This window comes from Pan paniscus, chromosome 4 (genome assembly GCF_029289425.2).
Source record: "Pan paniscus chromosome 4, NHGRI_mPanPan1-v2.0_pri, whole genome shotgun sequence".
In the NCBI taxonomy this organism is placed as follows: domain Eukaryota; kingdom Metazoa; phylum Chordata; class Mammalia; order Primates; family Hominidae; genus Pan; species Pan paniscus.
The window spans coordinates 100,039,268-100,059,889 of record NC_073253.2 but is presented as its reverse complement, the minus strand read 5'-3'; the positions used below and the strand labels follow the sequence as shown (position 1 = coordinate 100,059,889).

The 20,622-nt window shown below is 33.6% G+C and overlaps 1 long non-coding RNA gene across 1 annotated transcript in view; it reads left to right on the top strand.

The window, feature by feature from the left end:
• The first annotated feature begins 4,703 nt into the window (after nucleotides 1-4,703).
• Nucleotides 4,704-20,622, top strand: part of LOC134730448 (uncharacterized) — a 58,862-nt gene continuing 42,943 nt past the window's right edge. Inside the window, exons 1-2 of the long non-coding RNA XR_010112213.1 lie at nucleotides 4,704-4,894; nucleotides 15,219-15,322. This is a non-coding gene — a long non-coding RNA (uncharacterized LOC134730448). The remainder of the gene's footprint in view (nucleotides 4,895-15,218; nucleotides 15,323-20,622) is intronic.

Here is a 20,622-nt window from a genome sequence, read left to right as displayed (position 1 = left end):
TGATTAGATAACATGTAACAGGTAAAATAAAATCACATGCTTATATAGTGCTCACTGTAGGCTAAAAAATATCCTAAGTAATTTACATATGTTATATATTTTAATCCTTATAACACTGCTATTGGTAGGTCTAATAACCTCTATTTTACATATAAGAAAATAGTGGCACAGAGATGTTAATAACCCTTTAAGGTAACATATATTATGAGATAGAGCCAGGATTTGAACTCAGGCAATCTAGCTCCAGAGTAAAAGCCTGTTTTGGCAGACACTGAGATGAAGCTTTATTTGGGAATATTGTCCAGGGAACAAAATTGTGCGAGGGTACTGAGGCTAGAATTCTACCAGTATCTCGGTAGGTCACTGGCTTTGATACGATAATAAAATCAGGTATTCCTTCCTTTAGGGGAAGGCATTTTATTCATTGTCCTGTCTCCCAGCTCTCATCAGCCAAGGGTAACCTGAAGGATGTTAAAATCCTTACATTTCTGGATGGCCCATGAATGTATCTCAGTAGTTTCATTTAGGCATCACAAATATTAGAGGCACTTGAAATGGTCCCTAACAAGACAAGATGAGGTTGCATTTAAGTAAAACTAAAACCTGTGTTCATCTAGTTAACTTTTCTAGACTGTAGGGTCTTGAAATGAGGCATAGACGGAAACAAGGTTCTAAATTGCCTTTAAATTTAGAACATAAAAAAGGTGATCTAAAATAATAGCTATCTTGTCAGTGTATTTTCATGAGATTAATTTAAAATAAAAGCTATGAGATGTGTTGAATGCATAAATCATATTGATTATTAAATGTAAATAAAGGTACATAGTTATTTTCTCCTAGTCTTTTCTGAATCTCTTATTCAATATGCAAATGACTTGGGACTAAAACTAATCATGAAATATATTACTTTCCTTATGAGAACTATAAATCAAAGAGAGAAGACTGCTCCTTATAAAAAAAAAAAAAAAAAAAAGGTGCATGGAGGGAGCATGTACTGCCTTTAGGCTAATTGGTTCAGACTCCAGAAATGTAGTACGCCATACCTTATCTCCAGTTAGAGATAAGAGATATTTTAATATCCAAAGCCTTATCGTATTACTTCTAAAATGCAAATAGATAAAGGTTATTATTAAATAAAAGAAAATTGACTGCGTCCTCCTCTTCTACATAGAAGGAGGACATTTTGTGAAGAACGTGTAGAGATTAATTAGACATATAAAGGGTTACTCTCTCTTTCAGCATATAGACATACATTATATATAGAAATGTATTCTATCAAAGGAAAGAGGCCAGGTTTTCTGTCCTTCAGAGTGTACTAAGTGTTTGGAGGAACAGATCTGAACAGACCTGAACAATAGCTAAGATAGACAACCTTCTTCAATAACTCAAGCTGCTTCCAAAATGGATTCAAAGTGCCTTCAACCTTAGGCACATTAAACATCCCTGGATGCAACAGCCTGTTTTAAAGAAGGCAGGAATTTTTTAATTGTGGTTTGGCTTACCCTCAAGTTAAGTTAGTGAATCTTAGAAGAATGAGAATAAAATATCAGGCTTTCTTTCTAGGTCAAAGTGAAGCTACAGAAAAATAGTAACTACGATTTAAAAATGCTCTCTTTCTGCTTGGTTGATACTGCCTGGAAAATAATTGCTTGAAGAAGAGGAAAAACATTTAAAAGATAATCAAACTATTTATGAAAACTCCGTTTGTTTTTAAAAAGGACAAATAACAATATAAGAGAATGGCTTCATTAAATTTATCAATCAGCAAGCTAAAAGCCCAGCTGTGGTCCTTGCACTGCATGCCAAAAGGCATTCAAAAGTATCAAATGACATTATGTTTTCAGTATTAGTGTAATCTGAATTTAGTCCTAGCTACATTCATTTGAGATAGTGTTCCCATGTTTCCTTACATACCTTTTTCTTTCTCTCTAATTATCTTTCCAGTTTGTTTTCTTACAGGGGAATATATTTCTGATGAAAATTAATTTTCAACAATAAAATATTATGTGTGCATTTTTATTTTCAAATTTAACATTAAGAAACTCACTAAAAAAGAAAAAAAGGCTTTAGAAATTTGCTGTGTTTTCCTCAAATTAAGCTTCAGTTAAAACCATCGCTCCATTTGTGAGTATGTTATTAACAATAAATGAAATTGATAGCAATGCCTTGTTCCATCATGAGGCTTCTGCTTAGGGTTTGTTAGCTTTTCAATGCATTTGTATTTAGAAACAATTTTTAAATATTGTGCTTCAGGTAGCACAAATGTGCTATAAGACTTTAGCAATAAATGGTGAGTTTAAATGTTGAAAACAAAGTGTGTATCTTTAACTGTCATGAAGGAATTATGTGAATATCATAATTACATGATTGCTTCTAACACTTTTAAGGAAATCTGAAGATCTAATATTTATTTTCCAAACATTTTTGCAGTGAAAATATTTAACCCTTTAAAAAGTGGAGAGTAGTATAATGAACCCTTATAAAGCCATCACCCAAGCTCAAAATTAGCCAACTTGTGGTGAATCATTTAAAATTTATACTCCCCTAACTTCTACTACTGTATTATTTTGAAGTAAAATTGATACATATTATATCATTCATAATTATTATAGTCAATAATATAATTTTAAATGTCATCTCTTTCATAGACTTTGAGAATCCCAACAGAATTCATAGAATTTTCCAGGCACTTAAACAATTTAATGAATATAAATATCTGGGATAATTTCTGGTATGCTAAAAGATTAAAATATTTTCAAATTGAGCAGTGTTATCAATGAGTATCTTTAATACGTTAATAATATATAATTATGTTGTGTGCATAATCAAAACATTATATTTGGTTGACTCACAAATATAAGTTGCTTTGACAAAGAAGAAGAGATATATTACATTTATATTGTAACTTCTGCTCAAGATGTCAGACGAAACCCATATAAGACGTCATTCTTGATTCTCACACACAGAAATGCTGTATTAAATATATGAACATAGATATTTTGGGATTTAAGCACCTATGTTGGGAGTAATTGGATGCAGTCAGTGCTATCCTTAGTGAAATACTCTAATTTTCTTTTTTTTTGCATAAATCAGAAAGTATGGACAAAAATAATCTACAAAAAGGAGACAAACTAAAGTGAGTTAGCAATCCCAAGTCCAACTGGCAAGAAAATGTTACTTAAAAAAAATGAGAAAACCAAGTATTATACATGAAGATGTACTGGGACCCACATGAACTAATAGGGACAGTAGGCAGAGAAATTCTAGGCAGAAAAGGGCAGGGTGCCCGGTGAGGGCCCCCGCCCTCAAGCCTGGAACTGTAGCCCAAAGTCAAAACTTTACATCCCTGTTTTCCCACTCGAATGTTGCCTTTTCCAAAATTACCTTGGCCCACTCCATCCTCCATCCTGTACCCATAGAAACCCCAGGCTCCACTGGCAGAGAGCAGAGAAGAAGAGAAGAGAAGCAGCAGCTGGACATTGGAGAGAAGAAGCTTGACTTCAGAGAGATAGCTTGATGGTGGGACTTTGGAGAAGAGCCTGGCCAGAGATGGCTGGACTTCAGGGGAAGAACACCTTCCCGCTCCATCCTCTTTGCAGCTCCTCTTCCCACGGAGAGCCACTTCCATCAGCAATAAAATCCCCTGCATTTACTATCCTTCATTTCGTTTGTGCAACTTGATTTTTCCTGGATGCTGGACAAGAGCTCGAGATACCGAAGGCTATCATACTGACCCTCTGCCCTCACTAAAAGGCCACTGAGCTGTTAAACACTTAAGCTGTCTGTGGATGGCAAAGCTAAAACAGCACTGCCTATAATACTCCTTTTGGTGTTTTGAGGAGTCATATGTACTCCCATAGATGCTGCCACGGGGCCTGCATGAAGTTTTGCTCCTGTTGCCACCCAGAATCACTCGCCCCAGCTCCTGCACCCACTCAGCTGTGTTCGCCCTCCTGCGAGGAGTAGAGTGTGGTGGGTCCGAGCTAGTGAAGCCAGCTGAAGCAACCGGCTAGCTCCAGTGCCTGCATTCCAGTTTCTGCCTGCAAAGCAGTCAGGAAAATTGTCCTGCTTCAAAACTAAACATACAGATATTAAACCCAGGCTGAGGTAACTCCATGTGACTGGCTAAAAAAAACAAAAACAAAAAAACTATTATTTAAAGATAATTGCTTAATCTAGATCACAGGTATATCTGAGATTTTCATGGATGAAAATTCCTACTGATTTGATATCCATAGGCAATTTTTTTTAAACACGTGACACAATTCACCTATGTGTGGTAACATTATGACAAAACAGCTGAAAATTCAAAGATTATGAAGACTTTATTCTTAAAACATGTGAAATAAATAAATAAATAAATAAATAATTGGACTACATGAGCTGATACTCATGTAGTTGGTGTTGGAACATTAGTTGTGAAATATCAGTTGTGAACAATAATCTTGTGTAGCGTTTGGGGAAAGCTCCACTGGAAAAATCTCAACACATTTCTTTAGGTTTACAAAGAAAGGCCATGACATCTACAGATAATAATTATACGCCATTTGAAAACCAATTCCTGAATTTCTATTAGGCTCTGATAAAGATGGAATTCCTTAGTATTAGACACTAGTTGCCCATGTATCCAGAGCTGCTCATTATGACCTCAGCACTTTCAGAACTTCAAAGACTTAGTGCTCAGGGGATATAAAAATAATGCATTGTATGCCGGAACGGATAAATCTGGGACTGAGTACAAGCAAAACAAGACCAAAGGAAGCTATCTGAGCAGGTATTCCAGATACTCATGTCATACACCAAGGTTGTACCAGTGCCCCTTTCTCTGTGACACATCCATCCACTGGAAACTTTCATACAACTAGCTGAAAGAAGAGAAACATCCTATTTTATGGTATGTGGTTGTAGAGCAGAAGCAACTTAGAAAAACAGTGGAGAGGGAACATTGTCCCAGAGGGCAGAGCTTCTGGCAGTGTACTTGGTTGTTCACTTTGTGTGAAAAGAAATATAGTCCCAAATTAGAATATATATGGACAAATTGACAGAAGCAAATGGCCTGGCCAGTTGTTGAAAGGACTGGAAAAGAAGCATTTGAAAAATCTGGGACAAAGAGGGTTACAGTAGGAGGATGTGCATGGTTATACTTGAGTTGGTATGAAGCGTGAAGATTTTTGTATTACAGGTAAATTTCTACCAAAACATGTCCACTATGGTAGAGTCCCACCCATCACACACACACAGACACACACACACACAGACACACACACACACACACAAATAAGTGTATTTAGTTGATGTTAGCCAGACTTTGTTGTTGGCAACCCCAGTGTGGAACAACAGTCACATAAATGAAGGGGCTACAGTAGCAGAGATGGAGGCTGTGCATGGGGCACTATAGCATGGACTCCCTTTTAGCAATCCTGACCCAGTTAGTGCCACTTCTGAGTAACAAACTTAGCAGCAACAAAAAGCAAATGACATTAATTTGTTCTGCTCCTCAAGGAGACCAACTGAATACTTCACAAGTTGACTACATTGGACTTCTTTCAACTGGGAAGGTCTAATGGTTTGTTTCCACAGGAATAGATATATAATTAAGGGGTATGTTTGTATTTTATGCCTGTAAGATCTCAATCAGCACTACTGTCTAAGGGCTCACAAAGTATTACATCTGCCAAAAGGGATATGTTATGACCTTATAACAGACCAGAGGACACATTTTACAGTAAAAGATGTTTGAGAGTGGGTGTGGAGAAAAACCAATGTTCTAATAGAGTCCTTATTTATTCAACAAAAACCAAAAGAGCCCATTTGTTGAGTAAATAAGGGTTCTATTAGAGCATTGGAATGGCCAGTTAAATGCAGAACTGAAGCACCAGCTCAGTGGTATTACCTTGCCAGGATTGGGCATCATCAAGACATAGGGTACACATTGAATTAAAAAGTTTTATATAAAATGGTGCCCTCTATCAGAAGATTACATAGGTTCAAGAACCAAAGAGTGGAAGTATAAATATTGCTGTTTACCATCACTTCCAGTGGTCCATTTTGAGAATGAGTACATCCTGTTTCCACAATTCTGGAATCAGCAGGGATAAAAGTTCTGTTTTTTAAAGGGGGCATACTTCCTCTTGGTAATACAGGAAGGGTCATATTGAATCATACGGGGCAATTAACACCTAGACATTTAGCGCTTCTATGTCCACAAACCAATAGGCAAGAACCACAGTCAACATCACGGCAGAGTTATATCCTTTGATACATATAGCATCTATTTTCATTGTGTCTTTAGATGAACAGAAGTGTGTGTGTGTGTGTGTGTGTGTCTTTCTTTCCTTATGTGTCAATAATAAAATTGCAAACAACCCAGTTTAAAAAACACAAGTAAACAACCCGAACAACCCAATTAAAAAAAAAAAAACTTGAATAGGTACTTTACAAATGAAGATTTGGAAATGGCCAATAAACCCAAAAAACTAGTCAGTATTATTAAATCAGAAAATAATGTATATTAAGCAAAACTACATTCTTACCAAAATAGATAAAATTTTAAAAACTGAGAATACAAACTGCTGGATTGAATAAGAAACAACTTGAACTTTCATACATTGCTGGTGTGGCTGTAAAAAGGTACAACTATTTTGGAAATAAGTTTGAATTTTTGTGACAAGTTAAACATATACCTAACCTAGAATCCACAACTCCAATTCTAGGAATTAATCCAAGAGGAAAGAAAATGTACATATACAAAACTTGAACAATAATATTTGTAACAGCTTTACTCATAATAGTTAGAAACCAAGAACAACCTAAGTGTTCATCTACACCAAATGGGTAAAAATTCAATGAAATAATCCTCAGCAATAAAAAGGAATAAACTACTAATACATGCAAAATGAATGAATCTCAAAAACATAATGCTAATTGGAAGAAGCCAGACAGAAAAGAAGACATATTATATTTTTCATTTAGTATGATGTTCTAAAACAAGGAAGACTATGGATGGTAAATGAAACCAGAGCTGTGATTACCTGGAGATGAGGAGTATGAATTGACTGGGAAGTGACCTAACAGATCTTGCTGATGAAAATGTTCTATACTTAGACAGATGTTTGGATTATATTAGTGTATGCAGTTGTGAATACTCATGGAACTTTACTCTTAACATATGTACCTTTCACTTTAGGTAAATCATGCATACATTGTTAAAAAATGTTGTCACTGAGTATTATTTGCTAGACTATGTTAAGTGCAGTAAAACTATAAATTTCTGAAAAGAGAGATAGGAATTGTTTAATAGATTCATCCTCCTCCACAAAGCATATTAGAATATTGACTTTTTAAAGATAAACTCTTAAAAGAATAATAATTCTTTCAAAAATAAACATGGAAGCAACAATTCACTTTAACGAGATTGAAATGTTGTTATTAAATACAGATAAGTAATCATCTTGCCAAAATGCAAAGTTTCATATTTCTGTTTCAATGTCCCTGGAGGCCCTCCTCATTTTAAATGTTTAATTGAGGTCATGAGGAAAATAACATCTTTCAATGTAATTTGCAGAGGTGTTCCAATAAAAACCACAAACTCTCTCAACATCAGTAAACTTAAAGGCTAATTTCTGATTTCTCATCAATAGCTTATGTATCAACAATCCTGCCCCCACCACCATTTAAAATAAATTTAGTCTGACAACCGTGAGCATGAGAAAATAGTCATTATGATTTTATTCATCTCTCTATTTTTAACAAAACATTAAGGAACTACAAAGACCATTTTTATTCCTTTGATATCTAGTAGTTCTCTGAAAATCTGTTTCTCCTACCTCCTTTAAGTTGCTATTTTTGACAAATCATTTTTCATTTTCTCCTATCTTCAGAGATCTGTTCATACTCTTCTGTTTATTTATGGTGCTTGGGAAAATGAGGAAATTTTTGTATTGCAAAAGAAATACTGTCTTGAAATATTTCACTGGAGTGGAAACTGTTAAGATACAGTTTCATCTAGTATATGTTAAAATACAAACAATAAAAAATAGAAGATTTCAAAATAATATCTCCATCACTCTTCTTCCTATCATTTATCCTATCTGTCAGTGCTGACTACTAACAGTGCATCTTGCTAAATGGCATATGATAGACACTTTAGATACATTGAGGGACTGACAAAACATTTAACAAGAATATTTGGCTAAGCCATTATTCTTAGAAAAGTAGGCATGGCATTGTCCATATGAAAGTTTAATGGACTTTAAAAAAATCTCATGCTGAAGTAATGAAAAAAGAGCACTGTGTGTACCAAAAGATACAAGTTAAAAATCTGGATGATTTCTTTTAAAAATAGCACAAAGGACACAATTCCATTATTTTATGCTCACTTTGCTTTTTAAATGCAGATGTTACATCAACATGGTGACACAAAGCAAAATGTATAATTTAGTAGCCAGAAAAGATACAAGCTCAACTACAGCATGAAGTAGCCTCTAAAAGTTCACATTAAAATTTTGTAAAGAGTCAAACCTTCATGTCTATGTAATTAAAACAGGATGGTCTACTAATTCAGTCCTTTGCGTTATACTGCATTTTAAAAAGGTTATTTGGAATTATTATGACAATATATTCAGCAAATAAAAAAATGCTTCTAAAAATGTATTTTAGTAAATACATAGAAAAAGTATATGAATATAATTTGCTATGCAAATAAATCATTGTGTGAAGAACATAGTAAATTTTTAGAACGACCATATTCTATGTGCATCATGATTTCATGAATGTTAGCTTGCCCACTCTAGTGAAACCTCCATGTAGGAAAGTGTATAAACTCATGAGTTGCACATCATCTACTCAACATTAATTCGATCAAATGACTATAATAGAGAACTAAGAGAAAAAATATAGCACTAATGGTAGCCATAAAAATGACTGGTTTCCAATCCTGTGGAATTTATGGGCATGCTTTCCATGTGATATGAAAGTGAGGGCATGAACCCTAAGAGCATACATAACCAGAATACAGGAGCTCAATCAAATGTACGCAGTCTTTAAGGAAGATGCCTCGTTTGTCCACTCACAAGAAAAGCTTATCTTGAATTAAGCACTTACATTGTGACAGTATTAGGCAATGGAGTTGGCTAAACATTATATTTTAATTTATTTTAGTAAGTAAAAATTTTAAATTCAAGATAAATATAAAATAGGCAAGATACTTCAGTAATATAAAAGGGAGAGTAATTAAATGAGTCTGAGGGGAATGAGAAAAAAAAACTTCATAGAGATGTTAGTGATATCTACCTTACTATATTATTTCTAAGAGAGTACACATAGAATATCATTAAGTCCATCAACTAGTCAAAAACTAAACTTAGCAGTTATTATGCGAATATATACTTGTCCGTCGGAAATGTGCACAACATAACATTATAAAGCAATCTAGTAGTAATCAACAAGCATAGGAAGACAGAACCAAAAAAGGTTTTAAAAATGATTAATAGTAGTATATAAAAAATAACTAGAACTGAGGCCTCATACTGCTTCTGCTACTAACCGCATAGCAGAATAACAATGCAGAATACATTATATGGCAAGTGAGTTAAACTTAGCTAAAATCTTACTGCTGTAAGTCCTCACTAAAAATCATTGATAAGTTCTTAGAAACAGCAACTTTAAGCAAAATAAAGTACAGGGAAATCAGTTTCACCATAGGCTAAGTGATATAAACAAGGGTTAAGTTCCTACAGTACAATTCTGGTCACAGAAACATCACTAATGTTCTAAATAAAAATCCAAAACACTTTAATGTAAAACACTGAAGTAAATGTAAACTATACATACGTTTAAGAAAGATTAATAAAAACAAGTAAGATAATTATTTACCCAATATTTTGGGAATCAATGAGAAACTTCACACTTGTTTTAACTGGGACAAGTTAAAACTGTTTTAACTGTGTACAGTTAGACACGTGCACAGCTTATACACAACCTAATGGATGCAGCTTTGGGATGTTTGAGGAAACCAGGGTACCCAGAGTAAACTCATGCAGACATGAGGAAAACATGCAAACTCCATACAGACAGTAGCCTCAGCCAGTAATTGACTTTTCTCGTCAATGTATAACCAAACGACAATGAAACAAAGTTATTCAAAGACCTGCTGTATCTATACCTATAATATAAATACACTGAGTCAGATCATCTCTGGATTTTCTTTTTGCTCTAAAAAAACTTGACCTACAAGCAACATATTTAGACACAGAAAGAATGGTCAGTGCTAGAGATATTTGGTTAAGAAAATAACCTTTTAGTGTAATTTTGTGAGAAATTTTGAAGAAAATTGGAAGAAGGACTACATTGTTTACCTTGAAAAGAGCAATGAGAGCCATACTTATTACAGAGAAAATTCTAAATTGGTTGATTTGGATGGAACACCCAGAAAGTGGATGAAGCAAATGCTATTATTGTTGCGAATTATAGAATATAAAGCATAAAAAGATGAAAATAAGAGTAATTAGAGGTGAAAAACATAGAAATAAGAGCTCTAATTGAGATGAAATTAAAACATCACAAGCTTCTGTGAAGTTATCTCCCAAAATGTTGTAGCCTAACATTTGGAACATTATTCACTACAACTAACATCTTAGAAAATATATCTAGCCTCTTGATGTTTACACCAAATTAGTAGAAAAGAAGCCAACTTTAGTTTTAATATGTTTAGGTTTTGATTACTTTTCTCTTCCAAGCAATAAAACAATCACTAGAGAGGGTGTAGCAATTTTAAAGCTTCTCAGCAAAGGTCATTGTCATTTTTAATTTATTCTATCGTCATCACAAACCTGTTATGCATTTAACTACCTTACATTAAAGATGACATTTACACATTGCAGTCTTACAGTATATTGCCTCTACCTTCATCCCCCAAAATGGTAAGTCTATGAGTCAATAAAATGGTTTCTTTCAAGGAAGAACATCCTTCTTTGGAGATTAAGAGATATACACATATTTGATTATGAAAAGGAGGCCTCTGGGAGAAAACTTGAAAAAATTGAGACTAGATGAACTGTTCTTCATCAGGAATTTGAAAATAAGGGGCAAATTGACAAGGGAGGCAGTCTAGAAACATGAGAGAACAGGAATCCAAATAAAAAACAACCCAAATTCCCTCAGGATCACAGGGTCAAAGGATACTTTTTAGAGAGATATCTACTCCTCTTTTCATGTTGCCTGCTTTTTTGTGCTACCCTAATTACTTCAAATAATTCCAAAAAAACAAAAGTGCCATAAATGTAGTATCTAAGAGTAAAAAAGGGACTTCAAAGGTAGGAGACAATAAACATACAAGGAAATTGACATTCGGTTGAAAAATGACAACAGAACTAGAGATGATTAAGCAGAAGTTCCCCAAGCTTCTCTATAAAGAAGAGGAAGGTTTCTGTTTACCTTTGGAAACGAATTGGGTGTGTATCAGTTGTCCATTGCTGCGTTGCAACTCACTACAAATTTAGAAGCTTAAAACAACACAAATGTGGTAATATTTCACAATTTCTGTGTCAGTAATCTGGCATAGCATGGTTGCTCTGATTATGGTTTCACAAGTTTGAAATCAAGGTGTCAGCCAGAGCTGCTATCTCATCTGAGACTTCATTGTCTTAAAGCTCATTCAGGTCATGGCAGAATTCAGTTCCTTGAGGATATAGAACTAATGTCACTATTTTCTTGTATATTGACTCTAGGCCGTTCTGAACTCCTAAAGCCTTCCTCTTGTTGCTTTGCATCACTGATTTTCTCTCTGACGTCTAGAACCAGATTTAAAAGGCTCATGTGATTAAGTCAGCTCACCCAGATAATCTTCTTAAAACCGACTGTGCCATATAACATAATCTAATCATCAGAGTGAAATCTCATTATATTCACTGGTCTTGTCCAGTTTAAAAGAAAAGGGATTATACAGGGCATGAACACCAGGGGTGGGAAAGTTTTAGTACATCTTCAGATTTTCTTACCATAGGTGTTCAATCCAATTTTTACTTTAGTTTTGTATGTCTGGACAACTCCCAGGAAATTGCAACACTTGCGATTATCCAGGGATTGAGACCTCTATTATATATAAGTAAAGAAATTTATTCAATTTTTCTAGTACAATCTTTCCATATTTTGGCTTCTGTTTCTCATTATATTAATAGATAGCTCAAACTTGAAATTTATTTTAAAGAAAAATATTCAATATGTATTATGATTTTCCAAGCACAGAATTTTGAAAAACAAGTTTGTCTGTGACTTTTAACATAATTTTAGGTTTCCCCAGAAAAGATAGATATGAAAGAATAAATACCCTCAATTTTCTAAGAAGCAAGAGAGTGACACAAACTTACGGTAAAGAACTGGAGTTGTGGAAACACCTTGATCTTAGAAGATATGCTTTAGTGGGAATCGGAAAACTTTTTTTTTTCATAAAGGGCAGATAGTAAATATTTCAGGAAAGCCAAGAGGTAAAATCAAGGGTATAAGTAGATGCTTAAATGAAAAAAAAGAAGTTTCCATACAATTTTTAATTGAAGAAATTCAAATTTCATTTCTGAACACTAAAATTTAAATTTTACATAATCGTCATATGCCACAAAATATATTTTTGCCTCTTTTAAAACAATTTAAATAGGTAAAAAAAGATTGTAGTACATTAGCTATATAAAAACAGACAGTAGCCCAAACTTAGTTTGTGGGCCATTTTATATATATATAAATTATATATATATAAATATATATAAATATAATATATATTATATATTTATATATATTATATATATATAAAATGTATATATATAATATATAGGAGTATATATATTATATATTATATATAATATATATTATATATATATATACTCCTTATTTCTGTAGTTTTACTGAGTGCTGCTCTAGAGTTCTTTTACAGAGGTCACTTTTGGCCCCATTAATAGCTAAATCCTTATTTTTTTTACTCTTTTAAGGACTCTCTCTTTCTCTGTGTATACATATACATGTATGTGTACATACATATATACATACATACATATATATACACAATTATAGCCAGATTTTTCTTGTTTCTATTAATACCATTTGAACTTATAAATTCTCCCACTTATTTCCACAGTCATTACCTCATTTAATTTCATGTAACTAAATTTAGACAAAAGAAATCATTATAATGTAGATAGAATACATCCCCAATGATTTTTTTTTTGGTTCCAAAGGGACTTGGTTCTATTATCTCTTGCAATTAAATGTATTATACTATGTATCAGTAATAATAGTCTCTAAAATTTATGATGTTCTTACTTTGTATGTTTTCTGTAACTAACACATTAAGATTTGTAATGAGAAAAATGGTATTTTGTTGATGTAATGTTTGAATACCAGTTCTTGGAATTTTAACAGTAGTATTCTGTGTTCTGCAAAGCCAGAAGTTAGATGACTGGAATTTACACATTGTGCATTTTGGACTGTTAGAGAGAATATGTGCTAAAAGAGTCCTTGATAGTCTAGCTAGCCCATAATCTAAAATCATTTTTTTGCTCTAAAATTTTTTTACAAAATGATTTATTCAAAAATTGATAGCTATTGTACCAAAAGGGTATTTTTGAGTTCATATGCAATAATGTTTCAAAAGATTAAATTACGGTCTGTACACCTTGAACCCCTGTGGGTTGTTAAATACCTTTCTTGGAAAGTAAACATCAATGTTTGATGGAAGCTTCTAACATTAAAACCAGATGAAAAACAGGTTTTTATTCTATACTTTTTCTAAAGCAGTATTTATGATTACTTTTTTGACAAACTAGCATTTCATAAATACTTCAAAATAGCATTTTTAGGTTTCCAGCAAGCTTCCTGGGAAAAGGTTTTAAACTCTTGACCCAACAAAGATTTCTAGACTGAAAACACCTTACCATCTTTTCTCACTTACCGTTGAGGTAGTGATGGGCAAGGTGGCTACCGGGGAGAACTCAGCTTTTTTTGAATTAAACTAAAGCGATTCCTGATAGACAGGGAACTACATAATCAAAGCAAAAGACAGCTGTTATCTCCTCGGCCCTGGGGAAGAACTAAAGGACTTCTAAGAAATTGAATCCCAAAAATGAGACAGTTCACGAACATCTTTGAACTTGACAACAGAGAGGAGCGCTTCTCTTAATTTAGGTATTGAAAGGGGAAGTGTGAAGGTGGTAAGTCAATGTCTAGGAAATAATAGAATGAACAATTCTGACTCTCAGAGTAATCTTTTCAGAGTATGACACACAGAATCTCTTCAAGCTAAAAAACATACAAACCAAAAAAAACTATATTTATTAAAACTCCATTTAATATAACAGTGTTTTTTTTTCTCATGGCTGAAAAATACAGGTTGTCATTAAGCTGTGGTTCTTTTAAAACAGTATTCCTTATTTATTTAAATGCTATAAATGCTCATATCCCTATTTCTAGTAGAAGACTAAAATATTTAGCTTTAGCATTTTATTTATTTCAGTGTAGAAAGCTTTTAAGATTTCTAATTGTTGTTATTCACAACATCATTTGGTATGCTGAATAGATTTTTTAGATTACAGATTCACAAATTACAGTATGAAGGCCAAATCCAGTTGTACATTGGTTTTGTAAAGTTTTATTGAAACACAGTCATACCCATTCTTTTATCATTGCCTGCATATGCTTTCCCCCTGCAACTACAGAGTTGAGCAGTTGTTTCAGAGACTATATTGCCCACAAAGGTCTAAAATAAGTATTATCTGGACATTTCCAGGAAAAGATTGCTGACCCTTGAATCTTTTAGATGATCAAAGCTGTTTCCAAACAAATATGTCTAGTACTTCAAGTGTTGATAATTCGAAAAACATATAGCAAATAAAAAATTAAATAAAACTTTTAAGTTTATCATGTGACGCTCAAAGATTGCCTAACCAAAGAGAACATTTTGTAGTGCCTCATAATATTAACAAACTGCTGTCTTAGGTACCATAAGCAGCTGATTTATTGAAAGTGACTTGTGCAGTCAATATCTGGAATGAAACAGCCAGTTTCATCTTGTCCAATTTTTACATTACTCTTCATTTTCCCTGAGAACTACATAGCTGAAACACTTTTAGTAAAGCACTTCCTTGTAAAATGATCAGTTGTATCTGTCACCAGGAAGAAATGCATTTTCCTGCTTTATTACAGCCATCTGCATCTTTCATTTTCTTTTAATTCAGTCACTGGAGCCCTAATGATCGCAGCCATTTCAGGAAATGCCATCAATTACAGTGAGGAGCTCATTCAGAAGTGAAAGATGAGTTCCATTCTCTGTTACTTAGAGGTCAGTGATCATTCCCCAACCTCTTCATAGTGAACAAATAGTACAGTAACTTTCACAGGCTCCCTTCATTTTTCTCAAGTCTGCTTCTTTATGACTTTTTGTAGACCTTGGTTATAATAACTTCATATGTTTGATGCTGGCAACCCTAAGACAAGCCTGACCCAATCATTTTCCTTGCATCCACCATGATAAATTCAATAATATATAAGTCTGGCTTTCAGGAAGGATATTTTGAAGAACAGGTATTGTTAAGGTGGCATGTAAAAAATTGCAAAGCAGACCTAGTTTGTAAAATTTATATTCAAAAGTTTCCAAAGTAGTAATTGTTTTTCATCAATTAACTTTATATTGCTTTCTATAAAATAATCATCTTGAAGGATTTACTATAATTATGCAATATTCAGATACTAATTTTACATATCCTAACTAAAACACTTTTAATAATTAGGAATACAAATCAATTGTCAATATTCTGTTTGGTGGCAAAAGGATTTATATGACTTATACAAAACCAAAAACAGATATTTGTAGCTGTTTTACATAGTCACTTAAAGCTAGAAACAACCAAGATGCCTTTCAATGGGTAAATGGATTAACAAACTGTGATATATTCATATAGCAGAATATTATTCAACAATATTTGAAGAAAATGAGCTAGTAAGCCATAAAAAGACATGAGGGAATCTTAAAGGCATATTACTAAGTGAAAGAACCATTTAAAAGGCTACATATTGTTTCATACCAATTACATGATATTCTGAAAAATAAAAAACTAAGGAGATGGTTAAATGATCACTAGTTGCCGAGGAATTGAGGGAGGGAAAGATTGTTAAGTAAATGAAGCAAGGATATTTTAAGGTGGTGAAATTATTCTGTGTGATATTGTATTAGGGAGTATATGACACTATTCTTATTGTCAAAACCCACAGAACTATATAGTATATAGAGTTAATCTTAATGCACCCAAATTAGGAAAATATAACCACTTAGTAAGTCGGAGGATCCCAGATTGAAATGCAAAATTGGACAAAATATAAATATACGATAAATGCATAAAATTACCTTACTGAAGAGAGTTGGGGAAATGGTGCTTACCTATATAACTTTGGAAATAAATAGAGTCTGTAAAAATAAAGATAAAAGAAATTGTACTTAAGAACTATACTTCAGTTGATAAAATTGTTCCCCTTAGCGGAGGACGATAATAATTCTCGTACTTCTATATGGGTATATAGATGAGAACAATTAAGTAAATGGATGGTGGATAGTGGGGCCAGGTTTCACACTTTATATATATATATCTATATATGTAGTATGTGTGTGTGAGTATGCATATGTGTGTGTGCGTATATATATATATAGTGTGTGTGTTTGTGTATACACACACAGAGTATACACATGTGTGTATATATATATATCTTTTTTTTCTTTCTCTGTCAGCTGAAAGGGCCTTGAAGCAATAATAGCTAAGAAAATTAAGATGATTCACAAGAGAATGACAAAAAGCAAAAACTAAGGGAGAGTCAAGCAAGTCATCCTAGATAGAAATCTTTAAACAGCTATTTAAAAATGGGATAAATGGGCCAGGCACGAAGGGTGACACCTGTAATCCTGGCACTTTGAGAAACCTAAGTGTGTGGATCGCTTGAGGCCAGGATTTCGAGACCAGCCTGGCCAAAATGATGAAACCCCATCTCTACTAAAAATACAAAAATTAGCCAGGCGTAGTGGTACATGCCTGTAATCCCTGCTACTCAGGGGGTTGAGACAAAAGAATCTCTTAAACCCAGGAGGCAGAGGTTGAATTGAACAGAGTTTGCACCACAGCACTCCAGCCTGGATGACAGAGTGAGACTCTGTCTCAGAAAAAAAAAAAAAAAGGGATACATGAAGTGAAAACTGAGACATCAATAGGGTACACACTCTTTTTGTTTTGGATTCTAATGAGAAATTCACTGTAATTCTTATCCTTCATCCTATATAGATATGGTGTTTTTTCATCCTGTATAGATAAGGTGTTTTTATCTCTGATTTCCTTCAAGACTTTCTTTTTGTCTTTGATTTTCTGCATTATAGGTATTTTGATATTTGTCCTGTTTCTCTGGACCTCCTGGATCTGTGGTTTGATGTCATTAATTTTAATAAAAATTCTACGTCATTATTACTTCAAATATTTATTTTGTCTCTCTTTTCCTAATATTCCTACATGCATATGTTACACTTTTTGTAATTGTTCCCACAGTCTTTGAATATTTCGTTTCATCTTTCTAAATGCTTTCTATTTGCATTTCAGTTTTGAAAGTATCTGTTGACATGTCTTCAAGCTAATTGATATTTCCTTGGCCATGTCCAATCTACAGATGAGCTCATTAAATGCATTGTTAATTTCTCCTACAGTATTTTTTATTTCTAGCATTTCCTTTTGTCTCTTAGGGTTTCCATTTCTTTGCTTACATTACCCACCTGCTCTGGCATGTGGTTCTTTTTTTTTTTCATTAGAGCCCTTAGGATATTAATCATAATTATTTTAAATAGCTAGGCTAACTACTCTAAAATCTCTGCCATTTTTGAATCTGGCTCTGACGTTTGTCCTTTCTCTTAAAACTGTGTTTTTTGTGTCTTAGAGTGCTTTTTGATTTTTTTGTTGTTTTTACTGAAAGCAGGATATGATGTACTAGGTAAAAGGAACTGAGGTATAAAGGTCTTTAGTGTGAGGTTTTATGTTTTGCTGGCTAGGAGTTAGTCTGTGTTTACCATTCGCTATACCTGCAGGTATCAGAGGCTAAAATTTCCTCTGATGTCCTTGTTTTTGTTTCCCTTTTTTTCTTTGAGTCTCCAAAGAAATTTCTTAAGTAGCCTGATACTTGCAATTTTTTTAGTTGTAATCTTCTATTATTATATAGAAGCCTATTGATATAGTTGTAAGGTGTGAGGTGAGGGAAAGTATACTACAGTTCTGCGATTAGATCTCAGTCTTTCGGTAAGACTGTTTATTCATTAGTGCCCAGCTATTTGGTTGTATTTTGTTTTGTCTTCTCCGTAAGTGGGACAGGAAGACTAGAGAGGGATGGAGATGGGTATCTTCCTTCACATGGATGCCTAGAGTGGACTGGGGTTGAGTATTTTCCTTTCCCCACGTTGCTTAAGCCTTGGGAAAACCCCACTCAATTTGTGTTTAGTAAAATCCTTTCCCTTGATTGCAGGCTTTGTTAAGGAAAGAGAAGCTCTTAGTTTATTTCAAAATGGCTGCTTTTTCCCTCCCAGTGCCAGAGACATGGTATTGGGGCTTTTTATCTGCTCTTCGCTGAGTCAACCTGGTAGAGCTCTTGGAGGCAAAACAGACACAAATGTGGTGACCTTCTTAAGATGGGGCCCCACCAAAATTTTAAGACTCATTTTGTATTGTAAACCAAAAGTATCTGAGACAGGTCTCAATCAATTTAGAAAGTTTATTTTGCCAAGTGACACAGTCTCAGGATGTCCTACCAACATGTGCCCAAGGTGGTTGGGGTACAGCTTGGTTTTATACATTTTAGGGAGATATGCAACATCAATCAATACATGTAAGATGTACCTTGCACGTATGGTACATATTTCTGTTTGGTCCAGAAAGGCAGGCTGACTGGAAGCAGGGGCTTTCATGTCACAGGTAGATTTAAATATTTTATGATTAGCAATTGCTTGGAAGAGTTATTACCAATAGAAAGAAATGTCTGGATTACAATAAGGGATTGTAGAGACCAAGCAAGGTTTTATCATGCAGATGAAGCCTCCACTTAGCACGCTTCACAGAGAATAGACTGTAAATGTTTCTTATCAGACTTAAAGAGCCTGTTCTATCAGTAATTCCAAAAGGGAGGAGAGTATAATGAGACATGTCCAGCTATCCCTTCCCATCATGGCCTGAACTAGTTTTTCAGGTTAACTTTGGAATGCGCTTGGCTGAGAGGAGCACTTGAAAATTTATTTTTGGTATACAGCATATAGGGAACTTCCAGCAATTCATTAATTACAGTTCTTTTCTTTTTCTTTTTCCTTTCTTTTTCTCCTATCCTGGTCTGGCTCTGACTGTGGTTTCTCTTTCTGGACTTTTGCTCTAATAAAATGTGATTCTCTATATCTTTCTGTCCCCCCAGTTTTGGTGGGGATGGACAACAGTTTGCTCTGTGACCTCAATTCTCTGATGAATCGAAGTAGAGTTGCTTATTTTCAGTTTGCTCTCCTTTTTTTTTTGCATCTGGGACATGTTTGATGAGTTCCAAGTTTCTTACATGTTGGACCCTAAATTCACTTTAGTGAATTCATCATGAGGAAATAATTAAGTATAGTCCTATATAAGCAAAATATTATTAATCACAGTATTAAAAATGATAAAATGTAGATTAAACACACTGTAGAATTTAAAGTGAGAATGCATGTTTATATTTCGAAATGAGAAGTGAGAAACTGCAGATATAAACAAGTGAGAAATGGCAATTACAAAAGTGTACAGTCCCATTTTTCTAAATGTTATGGAAAAATATGCACATATTAATACAAAAACTTTAGCAGAAGTCATCACTTGTTAGGACAATAATAAGTTACATTTTTATCTTAATTTCCTTATATCTGTAGCAAACATAGAGTAAAAATAAATAAAATAGTTAAGTTTATTTTAATAACAGATTTGTTTACAAAGAAAGCTATTTAAACTTAATTACTGAGTGCTTTGCATATATGACAACTTGAGCTAGGCGATACTAAAAGGAAACAAATAAGAGTACACATGTCCTCATGGATCCCCCATCTTCTGAAAAATGGAGATACACTGAATCTTAATGAACTAATGAGCAAAAGAGAAAAATTCTATGTCTTTTATGCATATTTGAGAGGCATCTATCATACTAAGGCATTTTTTATCTGCTTTAGAAAGTCACCTCACAGAAGTGATGTCGTCTATGAGTTTTGAGCAGATTTTTGTCAGATTTTTGTGTGTAGAGAGAAAAAAATGCATGTGAGTATATGCGTATGGTTGTCTTCTTTGTTATGCTGTTACTTGTTTGCTGTCATTTTCCTAAAATATTGATGAAAAAATTAAGGTAAGTCATTGTATTATCAATCATAGAAGGCTGACTACATCCTCTTGTGTGATTAAATCTGTTAAATTGCTGATTCAGTAATAGTTAAAGACTTTGACATACTAATGGAGAAAAATAATCCATAGGTTAATGGAGGCATATTTTCATTTTGATATTGTAAAATTTATAAATAATACAATTATTTTTATTACTTTATTTGTTTTGGTTTGTTTTTAACTCATT